The sequence below is a fragment of the Cyphomyrmex costatus genome, unplaced genomic scaffold (assembly GCF_001594065.2).
Source record: "Cyphomyrmex costatus isolate MS0001 unplaced genomic scaffold, Ccosl1.0 scaffold554, whole genome shotgun sequence".
Taxonomy (NCBI): domain Eukaryota; kingdom Metazoa; phylum Arthropoda; class Insecta; order Hymenoptera; family Formicidae; genus Cyphomyrmex; species Cyphomyrmex costatus.
This window is the reverse complement of record NW_017279745.1, coordinates 279757-294261: the sequence shown is the minus strand read 5'-3', so window position 1 is coordinate 294261 and position 14505 is coordinate 279757. Positions and strand designations below refer to the sequence as shown.

At 35.7% G+C, this 14505-nt stretch overlaps 2 pseudogenes; one reads left to right on the top strand and one right to left on the bottom strand.

Moving 5' to 3' along the window:
- Window positions 1-478: 478 nt before the first annotated feature.
- On the bottom strand, window positions 479-3898 carry LOC108779159 (putative nuclease HARBI1; annotated as a pseudogene).
- Window positions 3899-4467: 569 nt separating this feature from the next.
- On the top strand, window positions 4468-11130 carry LOC108779158 (uncharacterized; annotated as a pseudogene).
- The last annotated feature ends 3375 nt before the right edge of the window (window positions 11131-14505 follow it).

Here is a 14505-nt window from a genome sequence, read left to right as displayed (position 1 = left end):
AGAAAAGTAATACTTACTATATATCATATATTACAAAACAAAAAAGTAGTACTTTTCTATGTTATAAGAAAAAACAATGTTTTTTTTATTTGATGTATAAAATAGAAATAATGAGTACTATTATGTATGCGTATAAGTACTTATTATTTCTATTTTGTACATCAAATAAAGGAAACAACACTTTCCTTTCTCATGTTTGTTTATGCATGTAATACAAGTTGTAAAGACAAAATATAAATATATGATATAGTATGTTATAAATACAAGATCAAAGAAATTAATCTTTTAAATTATAATTGAGTTATTCATTATATTTTAAGGACAAATATATGTGTGAAATAGAATGTGTATCACCATAATGTTACATTCAAATATTTTTTATTATATATTTCAAATGATCATAATAATTATAAATTTATCAATGAGATAATAAAAGAAACTATAATTATTGAGGTTTTTATTATATTTGTAGGCAGAGAAATAACAAAAACAATACTTTTTATGAACGTGTCAAATAAATAATAGATGCGACATATGGATTGCTGAAGCCTTTTGATTCCGATGTTAATAATAGTGTTCAAATCAATCTGTAATTTTTAAAACAAATTCTTTAATATTGTTACGTCCAGATGATTCTCACGATTCTTTCTTCCGGAAAGGTCTACAAGTGACGAGATAGCGAGACCATAAATAAATAACCGACAGTCTGGCTGTCGTCTTACCAAAAATCTAAACAAAAGTACTCGCTATCCCGCCATAAAAGTTATTTTAAGACAATTCATTTACGAGCGTACGTGCATGAATTGTGAGAACACGAATCATTTCCTCGAAGTCTCAGCTAGAAAAAGTAATAAATATACACTCTACTGTCACCGAAAACAGTAAAGCCATAAATATTCACTCTACTGTCAGTCAAATTGCGGATGATTCTCACAAGTTGCGCTCGTAAAAATTAAAATCTGTCATACAGCGAGCCTCGCGAGAAAGGGTGCACGTGCATTTACTCCATGCGGCCTCTCACGTACAGTAAACAAATAAGGCCATAAAACTTAAGATAGCGGTGACATCGGTCAAACTCCTTTCCGTCCACAAGACGCATCCTAACTTCCAATCAATCCTAGGGCTAGAAAACTTAGCCCTTTGTTTTACCGACAAATTCCTCCTCCCATCAGAGCCCGACAAATCAGGGGGAATCAGTATAAAAACCCCGATTTTTGGGTGCTCTCGCGGCAGTTCATTGCAGTTTTTCCGAGTCGTCAAGGGCAATTGTCCGTGTCGTAAGACCGAGTCGATTGTCTGAGACGCATCTTGGAGCGAGTCAGTTTGTCCGTGTGTCGGTCGGTCTCTTGGACGTTCCTCGATCTTGTCCGAACGGTGCAGTGTCGGGGTGGTTGCGCAGTTCATTACCGGAGCTGTCTATTGGATCGGCTGATCGCGAGGCCCAGTAAACATCCTCAAAGTCAACCCGATCAACCCACGCTGACTGTAACAGTGAGGCTGGACCATCGCCGTCGACAGTCAAGCCGATCAACCCACCCTGACTACAACAGTGAGGCTGGACCATCGCCATTGACAGTAAGCCTGCACTTATATTATACAAATCGAGTAAAATTTACTATCGAACTCGATTTTTATTTATTAGTGGGACATACCACCGCAGACGGGGCAACCCCTCGCTGTTCCACTGGGACCGAGCACCCGACTCGCCGCACTGCCCATATACCCCCTCTTACTGTTCAAGACCGGGGGACTGAAAATCAGACTCAGCCGGAAATTCCTCCACCCCTCGACGTTTCTTACTCCCACGTTTCAAGTCCTTTATCCATCTTAAATGATCTCCTGGATCTTCTTCCTTCTCCTCCTCCTTTCCTCGCAGATTCATTCCAGGAAGATCCTCCACTTCCTTCATATCCTTCTTGTGATGAAGAACCACTAGATCTTACAGTTCCAAGATCCTCCTCTATTCTTCCTGAATCCCCTCCGTGCTTCATCCAAAACCCGAATGACATACAAGGTTACCTTGTCACTGTAGCCCAATCCTGTCCTGACTGTAGAGTCGTTGTCTACATCCCAGGTATCAACCCCCCCTTTTCCGCTCCGATCGCCACTCTCCTAGCAATACGTCCTTCCTCCTTGGGACCTCGCCCACCAACTCTTCACCTTCTCTAACCGATTCACCACACACTTACACGTATATGTACACTATATATTAATTTAGAAATTGTAATAAATTAATTATGTTAATTATATCATTAATCTATAATCTATTTGAAATTATTTTATTTCATTTAATAAATAATATTTCGATGTTCTTTTTACATTAAAGATTATGATTGTGATTTGATTTAAAAGCAACCTTCCCCGCATTCCAACCGTCATCCCCGAGATTGCATTCGGTCCATATCCCTGGCTATAAGGATTGAGTTCCTTGGCCTAAATTTAAAGGACCAACGGTCGTACGGTTCGGGATAAGAGTCATAGTGTGCCGTATACAAGTATTACAGTATGGCACACTGATCTAATTCCGTACCCTTTTTAGTGCGTCCGACTGTCTCTCGTAACCCTCCGTAGGGCGAGACGATCGGGAGACACATCTGGTGTCAGTTACGTTCTTCCGAAGCCTCCTCCTTAACCCAGAACTTCCCACGTAATAAAAATCCTGAGGCTTGGACGTAACAATATTGTTGACATATTTTTTATGATTCATTTCTATATTAACATACCTTCCAAAATATTCCACGATTACTCGTCGTTTATCATGGACATTCCTATTATCTATGTTTTGCATTACTGCAACTGCATTATTGTATGCATGGGGATCAATTCAATCTTGTTGAATATTCTTTTGGATAATATTGTGTAATACAGCTGTTGCTATAATAAAGGGAAGTATTTTTTCAATTGTTTTAAAACGCATTCCAATTGATAAAACTGCAAATCTCTCCTTCCAAATTCCAAAAAATCGTTCAACTATTGAGCGAGTTCTAATTTGAGCTTCATTGTAAAGGTGTTCTGGTGGAGTTGTTGGTTAGTGTAATGGACTCATCACGTATGATAAGTTTGGATATCCAGAATCTGCGAGAAGCAAACCATCATCGAAAGTGCCTGCTTCAAATAAATTTTTGATCCTTGAGTGATCAAAAATAGTTGCATCATGCGTAGATCCTGGCCAACGTGCAACTATATCAATTATTTCTAATCTTGCGTTAACAACTACTTGTATGTTTAAAGAAAAAAAGCCTTTTCTATTACGATACAATTCATTTTCTCTTCCACCTACAAAAAGGTAAAGAAAATACGTGTGAAAATACGTGAGCAGTATTTTCTAATAAAAAGATTATCTTTACATATTACATTTTTCTTACCACATGATTAAATTCTTATGTGAGTGCAATCCATACAACCAATAACATTAATAAACTTTGCTATTTGAAAAAATTCTTCTTGGTTTTGACGAATCTGTTCTGCTGACATAGAAAGTTTTATAAACTCATTGTTTGTGCAGCAATAATAGGTGAAACTCGATGAATAATCCTTTGAGCACTTGATTCACTTATTCCGGAAAAATCAGCAACAGTTATCAAATAACTTCCAGTTGCATAAAATCTTATAGCGACCAGTAATTGTATGACAGGTGAAATAGGATTATTACTAAAAACATTATTACTATAAAATATTGCTAATACAAAAATGCATTTATATCTATACTCTCAATGTATATAATTCATACGTACCGATTAGATTTATGACGTATTTCACCTTCAATTCTTTCTAATAGCATCATAAAATTATTTTTACTTATTCAGAACCTTCTATTAAAATCTATTTCATCAAATATTTCCATATAATTAATTCTTGGTCTGATTACACGTGGCTTTCTTTCATTTCTTTCAACATTATTCAAGTTTATATTATTATATTCATCAAAAAGTAAAAAATTAATAACTTCATCCATTTTTACATGTGTGTGAAGCACTATTTTTACATCAATACTTAATGTAATTTTCTCACGTTGAATATGTATCTTAAAACTTTTATTTAAATCGACTTTTTATTAATTTCCGTTTATACTGGATACTTTGCCTAAAATAACACGACAGGAATATTAGGTTAAGATGTTCTGTTACAACCGACACGACTGATTCGTTCTATTACGTTGGCACTACCGTAATCGTCGATTAGCTTAACCGAAGGTTGGTGAAAGAGGCCCTTATTGACTCGACGAAGTAGACGATCGATTTTATTAGTTATGTTTATACTATCGCGGTCGATAAAAACACGAGGTCTGTTCTTTATTCCTGCACTAATGAATTAGTGCACACGGTGTAATAAGTTGAAGTGAAATAAATATTCGTTTGTTTTTTTTCTGTGTCAGTGGAAACGTGTGATACCTAAATTAAATTTATAAGAGCAATGGAAGTTTAATTAACATAAACATTTGTTTGGAGCTGTACGTGATCCATCGAAATGGAGAGTTTTCTCTTTTACTGCAACGTGAAGTCACCGAATTTTTACAAGGTAATTTTGTGCGTGCATGCATGTGTGTGTGTGTGTGTGTGTGTGTGTGCGAATGGGAATGCGATTGCATATGCTCATGCGTATGTAGCGATTATCTGATCGCAGCGAGGGATCCCCCGTACTATCTGCCTCGGACAGTGAGTTGTGCCGCTCCTGGCTATCTTCTCTACGCGCTCAGTCATTCGCTAACTATTTCTTGTTATAATTTAAAAATTAATCTTCTGACAACATTTTTGCAAAGGAAAACTCGTCTTAGAATTAAGTCAGGAATATGACATTTCAAAGACACTATGTTCATTTTGAATCACCCTGTATATGTATAATGTACACATGTATATATGTATATATACAAATATTTTTTCATTTATATTTATTTATTCGATATACGAGTATATGATTTCTTGAGTATAAGATAGTTCTCTTCTTCGAGCTAAAAGAAATATTTAATTTAGATGAATAATTAATTGAATGATGTAATATATATAATTGATATTACCACTTACAACTAAATAATACATATCAAGAAAATGAACATTTATTTATAACACAGTTTTAATGGACTCTTGAAATTCAAACACAACTTATTTGTATAAAAGGCAAATGAGAGTAAATTGTTATTTACTCTCATTTGATATAACAATCACCGCAGTTCTAACAAGGGGAGGGCACATCCAGCATATCGCCAATTGAGATGAAAAAAATTCAGGTGATTCTTTGAACAAAAAAAACGAATGCGTGTTTTGGGATTTTTCGAGATAGGGCCCTGATCGGTAAAAAAAAAAAATTTAATGTAAGTAAAAATACGACATTCATAATTAATTTAATTACAAAAATTATTTCTTATTTTTCATTATGTACATTAGATTTTGACCGTTAGCGACTAGTATTTCGTAATGTCAACGAGGTGTGCTTTCCTCCAGAAATGTGAAAATATACATGTGCGTGTGAAAAAGTGTCATTTATAAACTGTGCAAATTGTCGTCTATTCCTTTGTTTTTCATGCTTTTACGACGAATATCACCCAAGTACGTGTTCTTCAAATGTACAGATCTCGTAGAATATAATTGTCGTACGATTGTTGTTATTGTAAAACTTACATATTTTAATTTCCGTTATTTACACATATATTACGTATGTGATACCAACCAATTCTATCTTTAAAAATCTAGATTGTCTACTTCAATCAATAATTTCTTCAACTATTAATAATGTTCCATTTATTTTTAATATTGGTTACTTTAACCATTTCATATTGTAATTTCATGTGTATGTTGATAACATTAAATTAACCTCGATAAATTTAAATTTAAATTAATTTACTGTTACCCTGGTAGAAATTCTCTATAAAATAATATTATATTATATTATATAATATAACGGTCAAAATCTAATGTACATAATGAAAAATAAGAAATAATTTTTGTAATTAAATTAATTATGAATGTCGTATTTTTACTTACATAAAATTTTTTTTTTTTACCGATCAGGGCCCTATCTCGAAAAATCCCAAAACACGCATTCGTTTTTTTTGTTCAAAGAATCACCTTGAATTTTTTTCATCTCAATTGGCGATATGCTGGATGTGCCCTCCCCTTGTAAGTGCGTTACAATAATTTAATGTCAAGGTTAAAAAGCAATCCAAGTTCTGGACGTTTCGACTGACTTCCAGTCATCTTCAGCATACAGCAAAATTGATTTTAACATTTATTTGAAATTAATAATACTTATTTGGAAAATAAAATAAATATTTTATTTGCTACAAATAATTATTTCACTCATTTTCCAATAAGAATTTATTTCAGAGAAATAAACTTTACATCTCACAAATTATTTTTGAAGTACTTTTTTCTCAGTGTATACACATGAGAATACATCAATGTACGGCTGCGTGCGACAAGCCCCATGTGTGCGTTTGTACAAGCGAGTGTTACAACGTAGCGAGTGCCATGTACATACGTGTTTCTGTGGTGCATACGCGTGAGTATGTGTGTTGGATGTATGTGCTATGAAGTGAGGTGGGGTACTAACCGCACATTCCACGAGAGAAGTGACTACCTCGCCTCTCCTATCTGCAAGAACCTATACATTACATAGATGTTGGTTTAGCCGAGGTGCAGTGCGTGTGCATAGAATTTCCCGGAAAAAAATCCGGTGTCTGTCCTTATGTGCTGATTATTAGGAAGTCATGCATTTTTCTTTTGATCTGCACATTGGATTTTGGTCTCTGTCGTTTTAAGAAAGAGCATAACTCGTGAAAAGAATGCTAAAGTAAAAGAAATACATTTAAAAAAAAAAGAAATTATACAAATATATAGTACAAATAAATATTAGCAATTATAATGTTCTATTAATGCAAAGTAACAGAATTTTTTCTGAAAATTTATTGAATCCTTAAAATCATTTTATTATTTGTTAAATATTGTTGAATTTTGAATCGTCTAGTAACAGTTTGGGATACGTTTCACATTCATTGATATGAAAGTAAAGAAGATAATTTGCATATTAATGTTTGAACTGTGACTCGCTATATCAGATGGAGATTCGAAGAAAGTCTGAAGGAACTTCATGTGAAAAAAAGATTAAGGAATTTGGTTTAGTATAGAGAATTAAGAATAAAATTCCGATTATGTCAAATAGGACAAGAGGGAGGGGGGAGGGGCAAAGAGACAGAAAACCGCGCGTGAAAAATATTTCATATGGAGTTATCGCAGATCGATTTTTCTTACTGCGACCGATATTATGTTCACCGATGAGTGAAAGAATCACTAAACGATTACAAAGCGCGAGCGTGCGTGCGAATGACTCTCATCGTCGCGCCTAAGCGGCCCCGAAATACTTAGCGCGGTGATGGACACGCGTATATGTACACATAATGCGATATAATATGTATCCCGCGTTACATATATGGGGAATCAATGTGTTCACCACACGTGCGCATGCATTTCCGATTGCCGACTACGGTAAAGGTGCAAAGTGCTCCGAGTTACCGAGGGAAACCCCATCATATGATCGCGCGTGAACGTATTATTATGGCGGCGACAGCGACGGTGGAGTTGGAAATTCTCTGAGGTACGAGATACTTACAATTAGTCGTATTTCGATATAATCGAGTTTTCTCAGGCTTCCTCGCGACTCGCAATGTTTCTTTTAGCGGGATTAATATCAGAAGATAATTCGCCGGCATGTCCGATCGCATAGAAAATGCATGCGTCTCCCGCGTGTCTCGGTACCATAATAACACCCGATCAACGAAAGAGGTAATATAGAAAATGCTATCTCTTGCACTATGACTCTCAATATGATCGACAGATTAAGTCCTGTGGAGTTAATTTAAAATTTAATGCCACTGCGTATCGATTGCTCACTCACTGAGGAGTTGACAGTAATCCCAAATAAACATAGAATTAATTTTGGAAAGGTTATGGGGTTCGATGGACCTTTAACATTTTCATTTTTATATATGTACAATTTTTTATTTAAGATATCAGCATATTCTTATAATATAACAATATACGAGGGCAAGTCAATAAGTTCTTAGAAAATCTGTCAGAGGGCACTCGCAGTGACATGTCGCATTACTTTTTGACAAGTAACATCTTTCAGCTGACTGTCAAAATTTAAGTGGAATTCATCGAGAGGTTTCATTTCTGTTTGACGATTAAAGCGAACTCTGTAGACGATTAAAGCGAACTCTTGTATTTTTTGCAAAAAAAGTTTCGTGCAGTGATCAAACATCTACATATGAAAGGTTTAACGCCAAAAGAAATCAAAGCTGAGTTGGATAATGTTCATAGCACATCTGCACCAGTGTTTGCGATTGTATACAATTGGATGAATGAATTTAAACGTGGTGGTACATCCACATGTGATGCACCTCGTTCGGGACGTCCAATTAAGGCTGCTACACCAGAAATCATCGAGGAAGTCCACAATATAGTTTTGACTGATCGACGAGTGAAAGTGCAGGAACTTTTTGAGGCCACAGGCATATCACATGGCACAGTAATTTCAATTTTGCACGAACAATTGGGTATGAAAAAGCTATCGGCAAGATGGGTGCCGCATTTACTCACTGTGTGAATGAAAAGCGCGACCGTGTGACGATTTCAAAACAATGTTTGGAGATGTTTCAATTCAGATGAATTTCTGCGTCGATTCATTACTGTGGACGAAACATAGATCCATTACTTCAGACCCGAGACAAAGAAACAGTCAAAACAATGGACTTCACCGGGTGAACCAGCTATGAAGGCGAAGACCGTGAAATCAGCTGGAAAGGGGATGGCCACAGTTTTTTGGGATGCACGCGGTATAATTCATATCGATTACCTTCCGTCAAAGCAAGCGATCAATGGCGATTACTACGCAGCCTTATTAGACCGTTCAACAACATTTTTGAAACAACCTAACTTTCGCGTGGACTAACTCGCCGGAATTATACGAGTCGCGTTAAGAGGTTCGCTCGGAGAGAGAAGATGCAGAAATGAATACGTATATTAGATATAAGAAACAAGACGTTTATTTGTGTATGTATATACAAGAGTGCGTGTGTGTCGCAGGTGAATCACGATATGTGTGTGTGACGGCGCGCGCGCGCGCGTGTGTGTCGACGAGTAACAGACGGAACATGTATATGACAGTGACAGAAACGCGACAGAAAAACAGCGAACAATAGTGTCGATTACGGCGCGAGAACAATAATAGCGCGTGCGAGATCTTTAAATCCCTCGATACGACGGACCCCGACTAGAAATTTATCCAGTGGTCCTAGCTAGGTTGACCTTATTTCATCATCAGGTTCTGTTAAGGTAAGTTTATCGGGACCTGATCAGTCATGTAACGCAATACGTTAAGCAGGACCTTATCCGGTTAGCCTTATCAGGTTTATATCGGGTCCATTATTAAATCCTTATTAACGCATCACAGAACCGGATTTCATTTACCTTTTGAGATGTTAGAATAAAATCGTGAAAAAAAATTTTCCTCTAAATTCGAGAATTAATTTTTCTTCATGATGCTTCCCAAACGGTAGTAGTAGTAGTATGTTTCCTTTATTGAAAATAATTTCTTCCCAAACGGTCCACCCATCCGACCTCGTATCACGACCTCGCATGCTTAACCTTGATAATCGTACGGGAACTGCTGTACTTCGATGATCCACGAATCTGTATATGTCGACGTCTGTATAATTGTGATATATCTGTTCAATGGAAATATTAAAAAGAGATAGTTTATATGTTTATATGATAGTGCATGTATTAGGAAATAGAATCCCTTTAGTGTTCCTTTTTTTAAGGAAATTTAATAGGAATATAACAAAGAAAAAATAGGGAAATTTCCACACGGGTTGCAGGATTATATTAGGTCAACCAAACCAGGACTTTATAACATATAACATGATTATAACCTTACAAATGTCATCCATACTTAAACCTGACGAGAACCTTCTCAGGTGTACCTTATTCAGGATTATATTAGGTCAACCAAACCGGGTCCTTGTAACATATAACATGATTATAACCTTTTATAACCTTACAAATGTCATCCATACTCAAACCTGACGAGAACCTTCTCAGGTGTACCTTCCCTTAGATCAACCAAACCAGGTCCTTGTAACATATAAGGTAAACCTGACAGTAGATTCTAGTCGGGACGCGGGATTTGCGTAGTGCGGTCGGCGGTAGTATGTCGCGTATAGTTCGCGTACGCGGGTATACGCCAGGAGCGGATATCACGGCGCAAATAGTCGACGGGCGTACCCTCGATGCAATGAGGGACGTTTACATGGTATAGATAATGGAGTGGATGCACTGGCGGCCTTCTGCCGAGAACGCTCGGCGGAGACAGAGAATGTTCTACCTTTTTCTTGTCGTGACGCTAGTGAATTATATGCAAGCTGGTGATTGACTGCCGAGAACGCTCAGCGGAGACGCAGAGAACGCTCTACCTCCTTTTCTCGTCAAGTCACTGGCTTAGATTCTGGAGTGCGGTATTTGATCGGAGCAAGGAGCTGGATGGAATGAACGATTGTAGCAACAATTGCGTATTTTATACTAATTGTTGTTGCCGCTTTTTATTCCGTTTCGGTTCGGTCGCGTTCAGCAGTCGGCGATTCTGACGGAGGGGATCGTCGATTGGCGATTTTTGGTCGCGTTCGGTCGGATCGGCGATTGCTACCGTCGGTGGTAGTTATTCTTAGATTGCGAAATATCTAACGCTCCTAACGGGTGCTATCTGGTCGGAATGATGCACTGCGGGGGTGCATCGTTACATTTTAAAGAAAAATGTCCCCATTTTGCGAAGAAGAAAGTGCTCTTCCATCAGGACAATGCACGGGTTCACATGCCCGGTACCAATGGCTAAATTCAACGAATTCCGCTACGAATTGCTTCCCATCCAGCATATTCGCCAGATTTAGCTCCCTGCGACTATTTCCTGTTTCCAAACCTGAAGAAATGGTTCCGAGGAAGGAGATTCACCACCAGAGAGTAGTTCATCGCTGAAACAGAGGCTTATTTTGAAGGGTTGGATAAATCATATTATTTGGACAGCTTGAAAAAGTTGAAGAATCATTGAATCCAGTGTATCGAGCTGAAAGGAGACCTATGTTGAGAAATAAAAATGAATCGATCAAAAAATATGTATTTTACTATGTTTTTCTAAAAACTTATTGACTTGCTCCCATAGTAACATAACGAATAAAAAAACATAACGAATAAAAACGTACATAACGAATAAAAAAATGCCTTTTCCGGTCGAACTTGAATCTAATATAGTGCTAAACTTAGTTTCCGCGGTTCACATTTAGATAACATTAGTTGTAAGTGAAATTTATTTTGACATCTGAAACTGGCTGCATTTTAGAGGTTAAATATTTTTCAACAAAATTTAGTACGAAAAGATTCATTTAAGCGAATACTGCTATTTTTTTTATTAAATATGAAATGCAATAAGTTGTTTTTTTCGATATGTGCTGTTTCATTATTTTGATTTGAAAAAAACTGCAGCTACAGCTAAATAAATTGTCAAAGCTTACAATAATTATGCTCCTATCGGAAAGAATATGCCAAGAATGGTTTCAGCGATTTAAAAGTGGTGATTATGAATGATAAACAACGCTCAAGTCAACCAAAAAAGTTTTGAAGACGCCGAATTGCAAACATTATTCGACGAAAACTCAACTCAAACGCTCCAAAAATTGTTTACAGCATTAAACGCTACTCCAATGGCTGTTTCCAAACGTCTACGTGTAATGGGAAAGATTGAAAAAGAAGAAAAATGGATACCACACGACTCTCTTGACCGAAAATATAACGTTGTATATCGCTTAAATATTTCTATTTCTCTGCTCGCCAGACAGAAAAAAAAGTTTTTTGTGGCGCATTGTGACTGGCGATGAGAGAAAAGTGGCTCCGAAAAAAATCATATCATAAAAATGAAAAGTTCAAGCCATGTTCAAAAAAAGATACTCAAAAATTTAAACCTCTTTATCTAATAATAATATATTACCACGAAAAGTAACTGATATATTATTAATTAAAGATGCCAGTTCAAAGTGAACATGCATAAAGTGTATGTAACTTTCGGCCGATTTTCGAATCGCCTCCGCCTTCCGCTGTCCTCCTCACCTCACCTCATCGCGCGCGGTCCAAATGCCGCTCGAACAACATTTGATCTGCGCGCGAGGTGCAGCTGGTGACTGGACTCCTTATTAATATAATTGAATTTTTGCCATAATCCTACTGAATAAAATCAATATAAATTTGAGGCTAATAAGCCATTTTTCTTTGAGATAGGCCTGCCACGCTCTTATACATACTAAACAGACTGTATTAAGCACATGCACTGATGATGGAGCGTCAGTATTCGAACACGTGGTAGATGTACGTACATGCCGCAGTAAAGCGAGAGAGCAAGCCAGAGAGAACTAGGGTCCACCCACATTCTAACCTACATACATATCCCGCGTACCGTAATCAAAGGTAAGGTACGCTGCCCTAGGATGTTTATCGCCGCAGCTATACGCGGACGCACAAGACCGTGTACTTAACTTTTCTCTTTCACTTTATCCTTGAGATACACAGAAGAAACGTGACATTTATCTTCAGACTGTCGAGAGAGGGGGAAAATAAAAAAATGAATACTCTCGGGAATACAAAACGTGTACATTTCTCCGTTCCCATTTTTCCATTCAGTGTATCTACAGAACAATGCATAAAAGCGATGCTGTGTAAAATCAATACTTAATTTTCCCTGACTTTCAATAATAAATATTTTGAAATATTTTTTGTATTTTCATCCTGATTTGAAAATTGTTAAATATTTTGTTGATCGAGTAATTTAACATAACAGTGTAATTAAATTAATCTTATAATATAATACTATTAATACTATTAATAAATAATACTATTAATGTTGCTGATATTACATTTTATCGTTAAGTTAATAGTACTTTTTGTCTTTTCCTTTCATGTATGAACATGATTCTTTTCCTCTTCCTCTCTTTCTTTTTACTACTGTACTTAAAATATAAGGAACATAAATCAATGAATACAGTTTCTTTTTTATCAAAATTATGATCTGTTTATTAAAATCTCAATCTGCTTATAAAAGTTAACATATTTGAAAGAAAAATCATAAAATTATAGAATAATATTTATTTTACTCACTTGTTCATAAGTGACAGAACTTTCTTATATAAAACAAAAGAACAGACAACTTTAAAATTTCGCTGTTTTTAGTAAAGCATTTTAAATCTTTACAAGTTTATGTTAGCTTTTTAACATAACTAAAATTTCAAATCCTTAAAGAAAACTTAAATACTGCAACATAAAAAATTGTACAAGTTTTTTAATCGAATGTTAATGACATTAGTGATGTTATTTCTTCATCAAGAGCACTTAGTTCATTAGTTTTTTCTGCCAAAAGTTTTGCCTTCTTAGTCTTTAATTCTGAAATTTTTGTAAACAAAGATCTTTTTTTAGCAACCGAGTTGGCTTGAAGAACAAAGCGAAATAATTTTATCGATTGTGGCGTCGTGATATAAATAAATTTCTTTACAGCTATGTTATTTTTCCCGAAAAGTGTGCTGAAATCCCTGACTTTCCCTGATTTACTAACGCATTTTTCAAATGCCCTGACATTTCCCTAATTTCCCTGACTTGTAGCAACCCTGGAAGACATAATAACGCTCCATGTGTGCGCAAAATCGACAAATCTAATAATGTGAGAGAAGTAATATAAAAAATAGAAGCCGTTGCATACATGAAACAAAATAAACATTGTATATTTACAGAGGACGTAATATATATATTCGGATAATCGAAAACTACATTTTAACATATGCAAGAGAATAAATAAAAAAAATGCGCTTGTTCTTAACGCAACAAGGTTCAGGTTAAGATAAAAAAAAGTAGGAGGAAGAATGAAAAGAAAAAGTCTGACTGTGGAAGCTCTCCCATACAGTACACTCACCTAACTGTAAATTGTGATGTAAATCCAAGGAAAAAAAACGAGAAAATGGCCAGATAAAAGAACTGCCACTATTAGCGCGTAACGATTTTAACGACCTCGATACACACGCCGTATTTCTGCCTATCATAATATTGTAAGCAAGTATCTGAGGAAATTAGTACAAAGCGGCCATGCTACGAACAAATCAAGTTTCAATATAAAAAAAAGTATAAGATGTAGCACATAAATAACATACTATAATTATCATTATCAAGAATGTATTAAAAAATCAATGTGTTCGATAGCGCAAAAGATATTTTAAACTTTAAAATAAAAACATGAAAGATTGAATATAATCATATTTATTTCACAATTAAGAATCTTATACTATAAAGAGAAAATCATGTTTATCTGATAATTAAAAGTAGAATTAATTACTTAATAAAAAGTAAAAATATTGAATTTACATAAAGGGAACGAAGATAACAAATAAAATTACGATCTCATCGTAAACAGTATAAATCACAAAGCTTA